Below are 15596 nucleotides of genomic sequence, written 5' to 3'. Positions count from 1 at the left end.
TATTTCTGCTTCCAGCACTGGTTCAGCTTCAGGGCAAAGCCTGAGCTTCAGGAGAGGAACTGTTAATACAATGTGAGCTTGGAGCTAAGGATTATTCAAACTCTTAAAAGGAACTAACAAATACCTCTTAAAATAAAAGGTGGAGGAACACAAACATAGCTCAGTTATTGGCTCCTCTCTGAGTGTACTTAAAACATTTGGCACTGACTGGTAATTCAGAATATAAATTTTAAAATCAGCTGTACAATCTAACTCTAAATACTTCATCTTCTCTGAGAAAAGGATCACTTTTGGGATTTTATGTGCATGCATCTAGGGGGAAATATATTACTAACTCTCCAAACAAACTGATGTGATTGAAGCACCCTGGTGAAGCCTCTGCTGAGCCTACAAATATTTTCTTTTTCTGTGATTAAACTTTTAATGTTCTTTACTACCCAACGCTGGCTCTAAGAAAAACAAAACAATGTGAAGTGTTTCTTTGTAAGTTATTTGTAAGTCATCTCAGGGTTTATCATGGTCTGGTGAAAAGACTGCAACGTGGGTTTTGTACCTGGGAATCCACCAACCCAAAATAAACCAGCTTCACTAGGCACAGGAAGAAGAGACAGAACAAGCAACAGGAAGTTTGGTTCTTGCCTGGCAAAGAAGACTCCCAGAGCGAAGAGCTCCCATCACTACAGCCCCTTGCAAGGTGCAGTGGAGCTCCCCCCACACAGTTGGTTGGGGGCTTGACTTTTTACCACCAGTGCTTCACCAGCAGAATTTTTTTAAAAAAAACACCTCGTCACAGATTTGATTCTGCCTTATTGAATTAATTGTGCTTAAATTTAAAACACTTAATAAAATCCATGGCATTTCTAAGTAACAAACAGCTGAATAAATTTATAATGAAAAGGATATGCTTTCAAGTAAAATAATTCTGAAAAAGAGACAAAGCCAAATTCATGTCATTTGAAGTGAAATAATTGTGTCCCTGGCTGAAGGGCAATATTCTTTTAATATGTAACATGGAATATTTATTTTGGTAACAGTAACAGAGAAATACTCGTCTAATTGCTAACAGTTTTCAAAAATATATTTGGACACAGATTTAAGACATATGAATTCCAGAGACTGAAGGGAAGAAGGATCTGCAAAGATAAGTCCTATCACATGGCTGACCTTCTCCCTATATACATGTACCTCTTTGTTCTTTTGATATCCAAGTCTGTAGTTCCCAAGTGATTCCAAGAACTAATGAGAAATTCCTGGAGAGGACATAACAATGAAAGCAGCTGGAAGATTATCCAACTCTTGATTTATTTTTTTCTTAAATAGAGCTCTCTTCCTCATGACAGTCAGTCTTGAACTGATTCTTTTATATCTCATGTTAGACTTCCACATCCCATCCTGGCCAAATGAACATATGTTTATTTTCAGATTTTCAGACTTCAGTGTCTTTTGAGTGCCGCTCAATTCATAAAATAAAGACTTCATGTTACCAAAACCTGGTGTGTCTGACCTTTTGCAGATTCCTAAAATCTTCACCAGGTAAGATTCTGTTACTGATAAGTAGCTCAGTGGAACCCTGTGCCTTTCTGAGAGCCTGTCAACTGAAGTGTTTGTTTTCTGGTGTGATAGGCACATCCTCCTATCCTGGTAGAGAGATTGGAAACATATTTTAAGAACTGCACTGTTTTGAAAGACACCAGTACTTCTACGGTAATGTTTCATCAGACATCCACCACAATCTAAATACTTTTTAAGGTGGTTATGACTCGGTATTTTAGGTTAAGATTCAGTTTGTTCTCCTGCAGCCCTAGTATTATCCTAATGCAGTTTACTTTTGCAGACTTTATTTTGTGATTAAGACGAGGAGTTGCACAGTGCTCCGTAATGCGGAGAATGGGCATTTTTATTATTTATATTGCCACAGCAACATAAACTTCATTCTCAGCAACAGTTTCTGACCTGACAGGGACTGTCACTTGTGGGTACCTTCAGTGCCCAAGTGTGCCTTGGAAAGTACCAGCTGAGATGGCAATTTCTGCGATGTGCAAACCTACACACCTGGAACTGGACGAAAAGAGTTGATCCATTTCACAAAACAGATGAAATGCATTTCAAGGCTAGTGGCCTTTCCTAAATGCACACATACTGGATTGAACTCAATATCTAACATCTGAAAAGCACGGGGCTGTATTAGCACACAGTATTACTGAGGAGATGCTGGCACTAACAGCTCTGGTTCTGGTTGGGAGCACACACACGCATGTTGCATTCTTCTTCCATATTGAGTGTCTATTCTGCTGCTATAATCTGATAGTAGACAGAGTGGAAGAACAGCAGACTCATATTTTCCTTTGAAATTATAAACATAAGCATAGGAGTTCTGTATTGCTTGGCACGGAAGCTGTGATTTTGTCTTTCTTGCTGGCTGGCTTTGCTTCGGACACTGACAGATTTTTTTCTGGATGATGGTGATTGGAAAAAATTTTCTATAAGTCTGGTAGACAGGAGCTGCACTTTGAAATGCCTATCACCATAGTATCTGGCCACATGCAATTACTAGGTGTGCCTTTACCTGCCTGCATTTTAAAGGAGTCTGTGAAGTTGATAGGTTTGAAATTATGCTTCCCCTTTTGTTTTGCTGTATAGGATGGCACACAAGCTAAGCACTCACCAAACGCTCCGTGGGTACAACGCATGTGAACCAGACTGCAGAGCCGGCGCTCTCATCTCACATTCAGAGTGACAGCTCAGGAGTGGAGCACACATTTACAAGTCCTATCTGATATCAGCATGCAAAAATGGAGCTAGACTGTGGAGAGGTCAATAAAATAAGCAAGCCCGTGTTTCCCACAATGTAATGCACATGTGGCTATTTGGCACCGATAAGCCAGATTGCTTCCCAACTGGTTATTCTCTGGAAACATTTTATCTGGGCAGGCATCTCGACACGAGCAATTGCTGGTGTGTCCTGAAGGCCTAAAGGGCATTTTGGTCTGCAGCAAAGGGAAACTGAGTCGGTCTGTATAATCCATATGATCTTCATCTACATGTGCAAAGTTCTTGATGGAGAATAACCAGGTGACAGGACAAGGGAAAGGCCAGACGATGTCAGCAGCACAACTGCTGTCACTTTGTTGAGTGAAGGACTGAAACCAGCAGCCCAGGTGGGACTTGTGGGGTCTCTCGTGACAACAGGACGTGCTGTCACTGAAGCTCCTGCTGCACTGCTGCTGCTGGGAGACCTCATTTGAAGACAGACAGACAAATTATTACTTTTCCCATTTGTTCTAATGATAAGGGGTTTGGAACTGCAATGCAAATCATGGCCCTCAGCATCCTTATCTGCGAGCAGAGCAGCTCATTGCAGAAGTTATAATGTATTCCAATCTAACTGGGCTTATTTATTCAGAGACACAGGAAATGGAAAAAGCAAACAATCCTGTCCTCTGCCATGGAACTCTATCCCTCGTGCAGCACTGACACGTCAACCTTCTCAGAACTGTTTTTCCACGAAGCCAAAAGGCCCATTGGAGTTCCCCATTTTTCCCTGTGCTGCCGCCACCATGTCCTGCTCCTCGCCCACCCCAGCTCGCACACACAGGCCCCCTTGCATTCACATCAAAGCTGCTCCGGTAATCCTCCCCGCCGCCCTACTCCGTGAATCCTGGCAGCTCCCCCGTTTTCCGTGGCGCCAACTCCACCAGCATCTGGATGGAGCTCCCCGGCCCTGCAGCCAAATCCAGCCTCGGCTGCTTCTTGAGCCTCGATCCCCTTTCTCGGCCAGCGGCGCTTCCGCGACAGCGACCCGGCCGCTCCCTGCTCCCACACCTTCCCGCCCTTCCCTGGAGCAGCCCCTTCCCCGGGAGAGCCCTGCCGGGCGGCGGGCCGGGATAAGGCCCGGCGCGGGCGCTCGGAGACACGCTCACCGGGCCGGAGGGGCCGCGGAGGGGCCGCGGGGGAGGCAGGGCAGGCCCGGCCGGCTCCTCCCGGCTCCTCCCGGCCAACTTTTCCTTGGATCGGAGCGGCTCCCGCGCCCCCGCCCCGGCACGTGCTGACGGTCGCGCGCGCTCGCACGCCCCCCGCGCGCCCCCGCCGCGCGCGCGCCCGGCCGGCCGCGACTGGAACCGGGCTCGTTCCCGGCTCGTTCCCGGCTCGATCCCGCCCCGCCCCGCGGGGACGCGCCGGGAGCGCCCGCCGGGACACGGAGCCTGCGCCGAGCGCTGCCCGCCCTCCCCCGCCCGGCACGCACCCGCCTTCGCCCCCGTCCGAGCGCAGCCGGCCGGGCCCCGCGAACGGCCCGCGCAGCGCGGCGGGCGCGGCCCCCTCCCCGTTCGCCTTCCCCGCCCGCGCCGAGGATGATGAGCCCCTACGGCCGGTGAGTGCGGGCCGGGCCGCGGAGGCCTCGGCCGAGCGGGGAGCGCCCCGGGCAGCGCCGCGCCCGCTCCGTGTGCCGATCGGGGGGCGCGGGGCGCTCTCTGCGCGGCGCTGCCCGGGCGGTGCCCGGCGGGGGCTGCGCCGTCGAACGCGGGTCCCCGCGGCGCTGCCGCCGCCCCGGGGGGCGCCCCCGGCCCTGCCAGCCCCTTCCCGGCCCTCCGGCCCCTTCCCGGCCCTCCCCGGCCCCGCCGCGGCGCGGGGGGCGCTGCGGCCGCGCCGCGGGGCCGCGGGCGGGGGTCGGGCCGGGCCGGGCCGCCGGGCCCGGCGGGTCCTGCGTGGGCAGGGCCGGCCCTGCGCTCTTTCCCTGCTTCCCTCCCTGCCTTCCCGGTGTTGTAATCCCGGGCCCGCTGCCGAGCGGCCCCGGCCGGGCCGGGTCTCGCGGGAAGGGTACGAGGAACGAGGTGCTTCGGCTCCCTTTTGTGCGAGCCTCGAGCAGAGCCGGGCGCCTGCTTTCCCAGTCGGGTTTTGCCGACGTGCAACAAAAAGCCGTCTGAAGGAATAATAACCCCTAATTCTCGCCCGTACGTCGGTAGTGAAAGATGGTGCTGTTGAGGACCGGCTAACAACGCTGTTTTCATAACTGATTACAAAATCTATTGAACGGGGTTCAAAAGCATGAGTGGCTTTTTACCACCTTTCAATCAACCACCCTCTGATGTTGTTTTGGTAAAATTAAGAGTGAATTCAGCAGCAGGGAATGGCAGTAAGTTGTGGTATTTCCTTTCAGCAGTCGCCTCTTATTTTGTGTCAAAAGTAGTGTGGTGGTTCTTCCCAGTGTAAATTGATTCCCTCCGAATTTACATATTTTGTTCTCTGCTTACAGGTAATTATCTTTGAGTTCTTTTATCGAGTTAGTGCGTTAGGGATTGTTCAGGCCTGTTACCTGCAGGGATAGAGAAGTTGCTTTTGTAGACAAGGAAGACTTGCCTGAACTGCAAGGCTTGCCTGGTTTGTAGTAGAACCTAGTCCTGGAATAACAAAGTTAACATGAGACAATGTACTTGTCCAGTCCACAGCCAGAAATACCCCGTGTTGTGGCACTTGTAGCACTCTGGATGAAACTCTTGCTGGCAATGTGTTGGTCTTTTGTTCTTGTACTTTCGTTCCTTTTGTAACTTTTTCTTAGGTTATGCACCACGTTTTGGGGAGTGTGTTTGTGTGTGTCTTCTGTATTTATTTATGTAAGACATACAACCTGGGAGGCTTTGAGTTCTGGTTGGAAATGATTCAGCTGCTAGTCCTCAGAATGCTCTGCTGGCTGCTCTGTTCCAGGGACAATGAATGTGTGTGGCTGAATTATTTTTGTTCCCTCAATTGTGAAGTAATTTAGGTTTGAAAGGGAGCTCTGGATGTTACCTGTTTGAGCCCCTGTTCAAGATAGAGCAGAAAGCTGTTGGCAAATTTCAGTCCTGAAATAGAATATTGCTGGGAATTCACCATGCAAATACATGTTTACTGAAACACTGGAGCTAGAGCACAGAATTTCTTAAAGTCAGTGTGTGGGACCCAAAGCCTAGTGTTTTGGATACTGCTGTGCAAGATCCTCACAGTACAAATTGTGTGCTTTGTTAGGAGAATCAAAAATACTGGCTATGGCAGAGTGTGGAGATGGTACATGGGCTTTATTTGGATACCAGCATTTAGGAATTAAGGATTTAAACTGTAAGTGACGTAACGAAGTAATAACTTTGTTTTTTATAGTAGTTGTTGTATTTACTGAACTACTCCAAGTCAGGGCTAACAAATTTTTAATCAGAATTTTGGTTTGGGATTGTTCAGCTGTGCAGTAAGCAGTGCCTGCTAACTTCTTCCAAAATGGACATGTGTTTGCCATGGATGAGTGTTACTCTGGTATGAAATGCCACGGAGTATTGCACTGCAGAGGGGGAAGGATTTCAAAGAAGCAATAAGTAGCCTTGTCTACTTTCCAGAGTCCTGGAAGGCAGGCAGATAATAGAAAACTTTTAAAAATTACTTATTTATTTTCCATGGGTTTAGAATTGTGAATTATGCTAATACTGGATTTGTTCAAGAACCAGTATACTGATGTGGCTATTGAATATGAAAAAAGTGGGAAACGACTTGTTACACATTTATTAACTTAGATTTTTACAACAAAAAGTCAGTGCAGGGTGTCTTCATAGAATCACAGAATCATTTGGATTGGGAAAGACCTCTAAGATTATCGAGTCCAGTCATTAACCCATCACTAAACCATGTTTCTAAGTATTTAAAATCAAAAAAATTTGTGAAAATAGTGATGCTAAATATGTCCTGATTAATGGAATCTCTCTTAAATTGTGCACTAGTCAGTGTAACTGAGACTTGATGGCCTTCCAAGGTGTGGTGGGCCACAAACATGTAGATAGGAGCATCTGAGCACATCCCCTTCACAGAAGGAACCAAAGAACAGATATATTGATGCTTGCATTGATTTAACCAGGTTTTCCCAGAGAAACAAACCCACCTTCCCCAAAGCCCTTAAAAGCAAGCAAACCAAAGGAAAAGATCCCCTCCTTTTCTTTCTCGTTGACCACTGTGGCTGGTAACATTTATGATGAGGACAGTACCTCTTTCCAAGGGCAGGTGAAGGTCCAGCACACAGTACCTTGTTTGGTAAATTGCTGAAAAGTGTCGGTGGATGAGTGAGACCAGGGAAAGTTTTACAAGTGTTTGTTTCTTCCTGCTTATGTCAAGCATCAGTTGAAGATCTGTCCTTTCTATCTGGAAACATATTTGGGAAAGCATCAGGTATTTCTTGGTTCTTCAGTAAAGGAGAGCATATTTTCAGTGCCTGGGACTTCACCAGGATCTTCTGTTTCTTATCTTACTGTAAGTTATCTCATCTTACTGTCGTCTGTAAATAAATGACAGAAGGAACTCAGTAATTTAAAAGTATATCACATCAGAGTCCTGTGTGGGCACAGATGGAATACCTGGAGCCTTGTTTCATTTGCTCATTTGTTTCATGTTCCCCAAACGCAGGACTTGGGGGTTGGGCACAGAGTGTGCCTCACAACAGGTTTTTCCTTTCACTGCAGTTGTCTCAGGGGTTCCACTTTTTTCTGGGCAGATCTTGGGCAAGATCTGCAGACCCTTCTGCGGTTGCTCCACCGCACTCGTGCTGGTGGTTCCCAGTTGCCACAGTGTCTTCTGTGCCTTCCACGATGGTTGTTGCTTTAAAGGGAAAATGGGATCACTTTCTGCCTGGCTTTATTGCAGTCCCTTAAAAGCTGCTGTGAAGTCTGTTGAGGGCTTACTACTCTAAGAAAGTGGTTTGACTTGTACTTAAAAATGTTGAAAACTGACAATGAATGTAAAACTGGCTCTATGATGTCCTTTAGCAGTAGTGCAGGGACTACATTAGGTGATCCTTGGAATTGGGTAAAAAGTGGAAATAATCACCTCATTTTTCTTCATTTTACAGAAAACATGATTTTAGCTTTCTGAATGCTCTTATTGAGAAGAGCTATGGAATGGCTATTTCGTGAGGGATTCAGTCCAGCAACATCTGTGCAGTACATTGTACTCTGGGTGTGTAAATCCCAAGAGGTTTAGTTTGATAAAATAAGTAGCTGGCCCACCAGTGACCAGGCAATCAAGTAGGAGACAAGCTGCCAGCTTGCCAGGATGGTCTTCATTGTGAACTGGCTTCTCAGCACCTCGCTGGGTTTGTTTACAAAGCATATTGGGTGTATCTGATGTCCATTTCCCATCCCTCCCCAAAGCAAAACAAAGCAATTATTCTGTTAGTCTTCCCTATATACTTTGGAATTCATTGTTGTAGCTTCAGGACACTGAAGCACTTTAGTTGTTGTGTACTTGATGTACTGAGAAGAACTTCACGTTGTGGTAGTGATAAGATGCACGTGTTTCTGGTTATGACCCAGGTGTTTCAGCTGTGCACAAATGGTGTGAGAAATACAGTAATTCTGTTTCAGGTTTGTCATCCAGGTAGTTTGATGGCTTGCTGTTTTTCTGACAGCTGTCTTGTAGTTGCTACCCCATTTCGTTTGAGGTCTGTGCATTTCAGTCAGGATTGCTACTGTTTTGTGATGGTCTGGTTAACAAAATTCAAACAAGTATTAGAGTAGGAAAATAAACTCCACTTCATGACTGTGATAACATTCACAGATTGTGTAGGCACAGTGAGAGACGGAGCCACAGCGAGTCCTTATTGAAGGTCAGGTGTGTTACTGCCTCAGCATTTCTGCAGTGACACCTGTTCTTACAGTGAAAGTGATTGGCTTGATGGAGCTCTTCTGTGAGTCACCAGCTGAGTCTGGTACCTGTGTTCTGTTCTGAATTCACTGGTGATTCTTCACTGGGGAGGGTAAAAGTGCTCTGAGTAGTGTGAAGGGTGTGTACTTGAAATGTTTCGAAAGGTTTTGATAAGACAAAAGTCTATGTAGTAATAGTTCACAGGGTGCTGTACCTGCAGCATGTGGCTGATTGCTCTGAGGCTTGCTTCTCCCCCAGAATAGAATTTCCCAAAACACAGAGGAAAATATACAAGGTTTAAATGCAGTTTTAGTATGTGATGAGTTGTCTGTGCATTCAGCTCTGCGGTGTTGTAGCGTAACTCGCATCATAACAGCAGCAATGCTTTTTCCAGAAATTAAATATCACAAGTTTTTACAGTGCCTCCTCAGATAATTGCATTACATGATGGCTTCAGTCAACTTTATTAGCATAAGATGTGGAAGCAACGAGCAATTCTTTGTGTCTGTATTCCCTCAGTTCACCATCTTAAGTAAGACTGTCAGTCTTACTGTGTTTTGGTTGATAAAAATGCAAGCATATGTAGCAGAGATAAGTTAAAGAAATATCAGTCTCAGAAGATCTGTACCAGGATAGAAACCTGAATCACGGAAACCACTTGCTTTTCTATTGTCTTCATAGTGTTAAATACTAAGAACTTTTCCTTGTCTTGAGAAAACACCACCTAAAACCGTTTGTAGGCCTTTATACTTCCTCTCTGAGAGCCTGACCCCAAACTTGGAAACTGGAAATCAGTGCAAAGAGCTCAAATGACTTTGGAGGACTGAAGTCATCAGAGATTTCACTTACACAGAGAATCAATACTCTGCTGATGAGATTTGTTGTGCAAATTAGTACATTATGTGCTCGGAGTCAGAATTTCAGGGATATGGGAGTGGTGAATAAGCTCAGATATCTTTTTCTAAATTAATCATTGTTTTTCCTATTCTGTGTTCAGTTGGAAATTCGCAGTGCAGTGCTCAGACAGAGGCACAGGCAATGTCCTGTGTTTTTGTGCACGGCTACAGAGTGTTTAAAAAGGAAATATGAACAGAAAAGTTGTGAGGAATCGTTCAGCAGGAAAGATGGATACAGGAAGTATGAAGAACTGTATCATCCCCTTGTCTCCTATGCTGGGAACGAAAGAGCTTGGAGAGCAGTATGAGAACAAGAGTGATTTGTTGGAAGAAGGCAGAGCAAACCTCAGTGACAGGAAATGAGAGTGGGAAATCCAGAAAGCTGTGTAAAATGTGCTCCTCCTGGCTGCGTATCCTTCTTTGTGGAAGAGAAATTAGTCTGTACCAGAGTGCCTTGGAGGAGGTTTCAGAAACCCTCCTGTAGCCCTCCCTCCCTGTGTTGTCCAAGGAACAGGCCTTGCAGTGTCAGGTACTGGTTTGGCCAACTGAGAGTTAATTAAAGAGGGGATTGGGGCAGGGCACAGGAAGGCACTGCCAGCTAATGAGGTGCAGCCCTTCTACACTCAGTGCCCAAAACGTGGACTGTCTTCTGTCCGGATTGTTGGAGGGATTTTAGCAGTAATGAAAAATGCAGTAGTGGTACTGAGTGTTGGGCAGAAATGTCCCTGCTGTTAGAAGACAGGCAAAGTTTCACTTTAAAGTAATTTTTTAACACTTGTTTTAAAGCTCCTTTCTTGGAGACAAAGCAAACAATAAAACAGAAAAAAATGTACTTTTTTTGTTTTAATGTAGAGATGTGTTTTTCTAATTCTATCTTCCACATTTACTCGTTCACAGTCTTTTTTTTGTGTGTGTGTGTGTGTGTGTGAAAATGTCCTACAGAAAATTTTCCGTAGGAGTATTTTGAAGCGTATGCCATTTATTAAGATTGAAGATTATGCCCCTTCCCACCCAGGCAAATTATTATTGTGAGCCTAAAATTAAATTAAAAATTGTATAGGCTTTGTGGCCAATCTGCCACATTTGCTGAGCTGAACCAATGGTCCTTCTAGGGATAATTCTTCTTTAAATCTTGCAATGTGGACTGAGTTTAAGACAGATAGCGTTGTATGCCCTAGTCTTCTACTTTGCTTAGATGAATGGAATTTTTTTTAAACAGTGCTAGCTCCATGTATATATTTTTAAATATTTTATTACTTTTGCATTAATAAATTCTTTGCTGATACTGATTTACAGTAATCTTTGTATGTTTTGTAAAGCTCTCTTAGTACATCGTGAGGTTTAGGGTTTTTTTTTTTTTTAGCTTAAAACTGCAGTTAATTTATCATAACTCTAAAAAGAACCAAAACCTGGAATGTTGTTTTACTCAGAAGTTTATGGCTGAGGGCTCTGGTGAAGTGTAGAAACATTCCCCTATAGCTGATATTCTTCAGTTTTGTGCTCTTAAAATTTCATGGAAGGAATGCAGCCAGGGACTCGCCAATTTGGGTTAAACCAGGAACTGCGAAATAAAACCCGACCCAGACAGGACAGTTTTTATTCAAACCCAAACCTCTCTTGAACTGTCTGTTTTTGTTCCGCCCCTGGCCCTGTTTCACTCCCCCACCTCTCTTCAAATTCACAAGTTTTTAAATGTCGAGATGTTTCTAATTTAGAAAATTATTTTGGTGTAATGAACTAAGAGAAGAGGGGACTAAACTGAGGGAGGTCAAAAACCAGATGGAAATAGAAAATCTGAAAACATCTAGTAAAAGAAAAAAAAAATCCCCCTTGAAATAATGGAATTTTAAATGCTGAAATTATACATCTGCTCAACAGCTGTGCATTCCTTAGCCAGAGGTTCCGCTGCAGAAATGGCATTACTCAAGTTTTTCTCAAAGTTTCAAGTGCTATTGTATAATATTTACATCTCTCTAATTCTGTCAGTATTGGTCTGAGGAGCCTGGGGTGGAGAGGGGAGAATAGAGGTGGAAGGAAGAGCTGATTTAAGAATTTCTTTCTTTGTCCTTAAGCATCTGTAGTGTGTGTGGTTGTTTGCTCCAGTGAAATTCTGTGATTTTCTTTCCTGGTTGTTCTGAATTCTGATATAAAGGGTGATTTAGTTAATGTAAGAGGCTAAAATGTTTTCTTGGTATGTAAAATAACAACCAAGGACACTCTTGCTTTGAAGAATTTTAGACAAAATTTTTTTAAAAGTTTGAGGTTCTGTTTTGAAATTTTGAATATTGCCTTCAAAGTGTTTCTGCTTTTGGAAGAAGTAATTGTTTATAGGAAGATATTTTTTACTATATGTATTTGGAACAATCAAAGATAAAATAAATCTCCGTCATTGAAGAAAGAAGCTGTGAGTGTGCTGTAAATACCAGTCATAGGCTCTCCTGAGGATTTGAAAGAGCAGGAGTGGGGCTTGGGGCTCAGGTATCAGGGAATGTGGGCAGAGGAGCAGTGGCATGGTGAGAAAGCCTTGCTAGGTTTGAGCCCTGGAGAGGAGCCCAGAGCTCTCTTCTAACAGGTTTTCTTACCTGGGATAGGAGCACCAGAACTGTTAATCTCCTTTCCCTGTATAACTGCATAGCACCTCTTTCCGTATCTATCCATCCACAGGTTATTACTCCATTGTCACTATTGGTTTTTCCCTCCAGCAACTTTGTCATGGTGTGAAATGAGGTGTCAGGCTATTACAGTGTAGCCAGTTTGAGGTTTGTATCTGCACAGACCAAGTCAAATACTTTATTAGGATTTCACTCTGTTTTCCATGTGTTGTGGAGAAGACTGGGCACAAACAGGAGAAATTGCGGTCTTTTTGGGATCAGAGATGGGGTGGAACAGCTGGCATGGATGGAGTGCTGCAAGGGTTAAGGACTGATTATGAGCTCCCTAGGAAGGACAGGATGGAGTGGTGAGGGGTGTAGGGTGTTGTGGGGTTTTTTGTTGTGAGAGTGTTGTGGGAATCCCTGAAGCTCTTCCTTTTGGGTGAATGAGGAGTCAGTCGAGAGCTGTGGGTCAGGGTTAGCAAAGGTTGGCACAGGTGATGTTGGTGGGTGTCTGATCGCCTTCGGTGGTGAAATGACTATCTCGGTGAAGGAGTGGAGAGCAGTGGGTATTGTGGGTTTCCAGTACAGTGCAACATCTTCATAAATGACCTGGATGATGGGACAGAACACAGGCTCAGAAGTTTGTAGGCAATATAGAACTGGGAGGAGTGTTTGATCTGCCAGGTGGCTGTGCAGGCCCTCTCAGGGACCTGGATGGACTGGAGAGGTGAGCAGAGAGGAACCTCAGGAAGCACAGGGGAAACGCCAAGCCCTGTACCTGGGGAGGTGCCTCCCGGGCCGTGTTAGGTGGGTGCTGTGGGCAGGCTGAGGGAGGTGATGATGCTCTTCAGCTCAGCACTGGTGAGACATCCGGAAGGTTCTGGCCAGTTCCAGGCTCCCAGGAAGAGCTTGGCAGGTACCCCTGTGGCACAGAGCTGCTGACAGCCTCGCTGGAAGCAAGTGAAGGAGGCACGTTCTGTTCTCTGTGTTTGGAAAGAGTGTGGGAGGGGGGAGTGGATTGTGAGGTGGTGAAACTGGTAGCTGATACAGGTATTGCAAACTGGCTGTAGCAGTATTGAATGCCCAGATGATAAAATACCGGATGAGGTACAGTAAGTACAGTGTAATGTAATTCAAACAGAGGAAAAACAGCAATAGGCTCTAAATTAGGTATTAACACTTGGAGAGATACTGAATAATTTTCCCAGCAGCTCTTTGCTTTGAAGCTCCAACTTCAGATTGAACTTATCTGCTCATGGTGTTGAACATTTTTTTTTTTTCCTCTCTTTCATATTTTTGGTTGTGTTTCCACTGTCACTTTTGTAATTGTGGCCAGGTAGAAGGTTGAATTTGTTTGCTAATTTAGCTGCTAACTAACCCTAAAAAAAAAAATCCTGTTGGTTTTCAGTAGTTCCAGCTCACTCTGGTACCTAAGGGGAGGAGGGCCAGCACTTCCCTTCTTGCTATGAGCACAGGCTTAAATGAATTTAAGCCAATTTTGAAGCAGTATATTCTGTGGAGTAATTTCAAGTTTTTTAAAAATGTGATTATGCAGCTGTACACATTCATTATATAGGGACATGTATGCTATATCCTTCTGGTAACACAATTTCAACAGTCCCATTAAAACTAGAAAGTAATTTTTTTTGTTCTGGTTTGGTTTTTCCTTCTCACAGCAGTACAAATAGGATACCATACTGAAGAGACTTGGGCTTCTTCAGCCAGGGAAAGAGAAACAGCAGAGAGGGAAAGTGTGATGGTCATCTATCAAACCTTAGATGAAATTAAGAAACTGATGAATAGTGTTTCACTACTGTGTTTTTTTTTGTCCACACTGTAAGGGAATGGCAGGTTTACAGGGACAGTCAAGTGGGGTGTTTCTTTCCTTCCTCACAGCAAATACTTCAGTCAAAGAGTCGCTGCCAGAACATGTGGCTGTGGATGGAAGGACTGTACAGATTTGTGATCACACAGATTTGTTGGGGGATGTGTGCACTGATGGCAATAGCACAGGCACTTGTGTCTACTTGTAGGTCAGGAACTGTACAGGTTTCTGGATGGAGCAAGGGAGGACTCTGCTCTTCCTTCTTCCCAGACTGGTCTGATAGCAGGTGGTGTCACAAGCAGAGTGCTTGGCTAGACATCTGCCACCGTGCAGGAGGCTAATTCCTAGGCCTTTTATCACACCCACATGCACCCAGGCACGTCAGCTCCTCTGCTCTTGCATTTAGTAGTGTCTGTAACGCCTACAGCTTTTTTTTTTTTATATTGCACTGGCACCCAGCTGCCTTGGTTGACACATTCGTTGGGTTTGCTTTAATGATGCTGCCGTCAAACGTGAAGTAACATGTTTTTTTTGTATCTGCCTTATCTTGAACATTTTCTGTTCAGGTACTTTATTTTGCTTAGTGTGGAAAGATTGATAATATAATTTCCTAAGGACTGGAGCAGTGCATGCAGCCAGGTAGACTTCCACTGATGTCTGCTGGATGAATAATGAACTGCCAGATGAAGAGGGCAGTTCTGTGCTGCAGATAAGCTGCCGAGCAGCCGGGTACACTCGAAGGGCCAGTTCTACTCCTTGTTCACGCCACCCTTGTGCATCCTTGCCTTTTCCTCTGCAGCAGCACCTCTGATGCTGTAGGAACTGAAACTGGCTGAGAGATAATTAGCTTTTTTTTCCTTTTTTTTTTTTCCATTATGCTTCACTTCTTTCCAGCGTACCTGCAGTTGTGGGGGCAGACCAAGTGTCAGTTTTGGCATCCAGAACAAGAGTGTCCCTTCCAGGCTCGACTTAGTTGTGGTGTAGTGTGGTTGTGGGTAAGGCTACTGTTTGGAAATGTTACCTGTTTTGGAACTTTTTTTTTTTTAAATTAGCCTGAATGTTAGTGATCCCATCTAACTTCTCAGTGTATATCAAGTATATCCCCTGTCCACAAAGGAAAAATGAGTTGGTCAGAGTCTTTACTTTCCCATCCTCACATTCCTCTTTCCTCTTCTGTTGCAGTTGAGTCTTTTGTTTTATAGTTTTGTTAAGAGTTTCTGTCTCTGATGTAGTATGTAAAGTTTTGGATTTTGGCAAATTCCTAACCCCTAAAACTTCAAAGACAAGCTTCGTGTATCAGCAGGCTTGAAGATGAGATGTCTGCTAGAATTGTGGAGTGGATGTCACGCTGTTTGTGTTTCAAAGGTCTTGAGCTGTGTTCATGTCCCCAGATGGTAACATCCTTCAGCGTTAGGATCAGAAGTGTTCTGTAAACTTGAGATGCCTGATAAGGGGGAAGTCAATCTGAACGTGCTGTCCGGCCAGTGAGACATGATGTTTGGCACCCAGAGGGTGTGGGAGGGAAAGGCAGGGAGAACTGTGGTTAGAGGAATATGTATGTGAGTGGGGAAATTGATATATTGCTAAGGACAGGGAGAGTGAAATCATACAGGATATATAGAGTGAGCTGGG

General features: G+C 44.9%; 1 protein-coding gene across 1 annotated transcript in view; it reads left to right on the top strand.

Moving 5' to 3' along the window:
• Positions 1-4300: 4300 nt before the first annotated feature.
• Positions 4301-15596, top strand: part of BMPR1A (bone morphogenetic protein receptor type 1A) — a 77702-nt gene continuing 66406 nt past the window's right edge. Inside the window, exon 1 of the mRNA XM_050336643.1 lies at positions 4301-4369. The gene's annotated coding sequence lies outside the window, so the exon portion shown is untranslated. The remainder of the gene's footprint in view (positions 4370-15596) is intronic.

This window comes from Myiozetetes cayanensis, unplaced genomic scaffold (assembly GCF_022539395.1).
Source record: "Myiozetetes cayanensis isolate MyiCay16 unplaced genomic scaffold, myiCay2020 scf10, whole genome shotgun sequence".
Lineage (NCBI taxonomy): Eukaryota > Metazoa > Chordata > Aves > Passeriformes > Tyrannidae > Myiozetetes > Myiozetetes cayanensis.
Note: the sequence above shows the minus strand (reverse complement) of the source record. Positions and strands in the feature narration are given on the sequence as shown.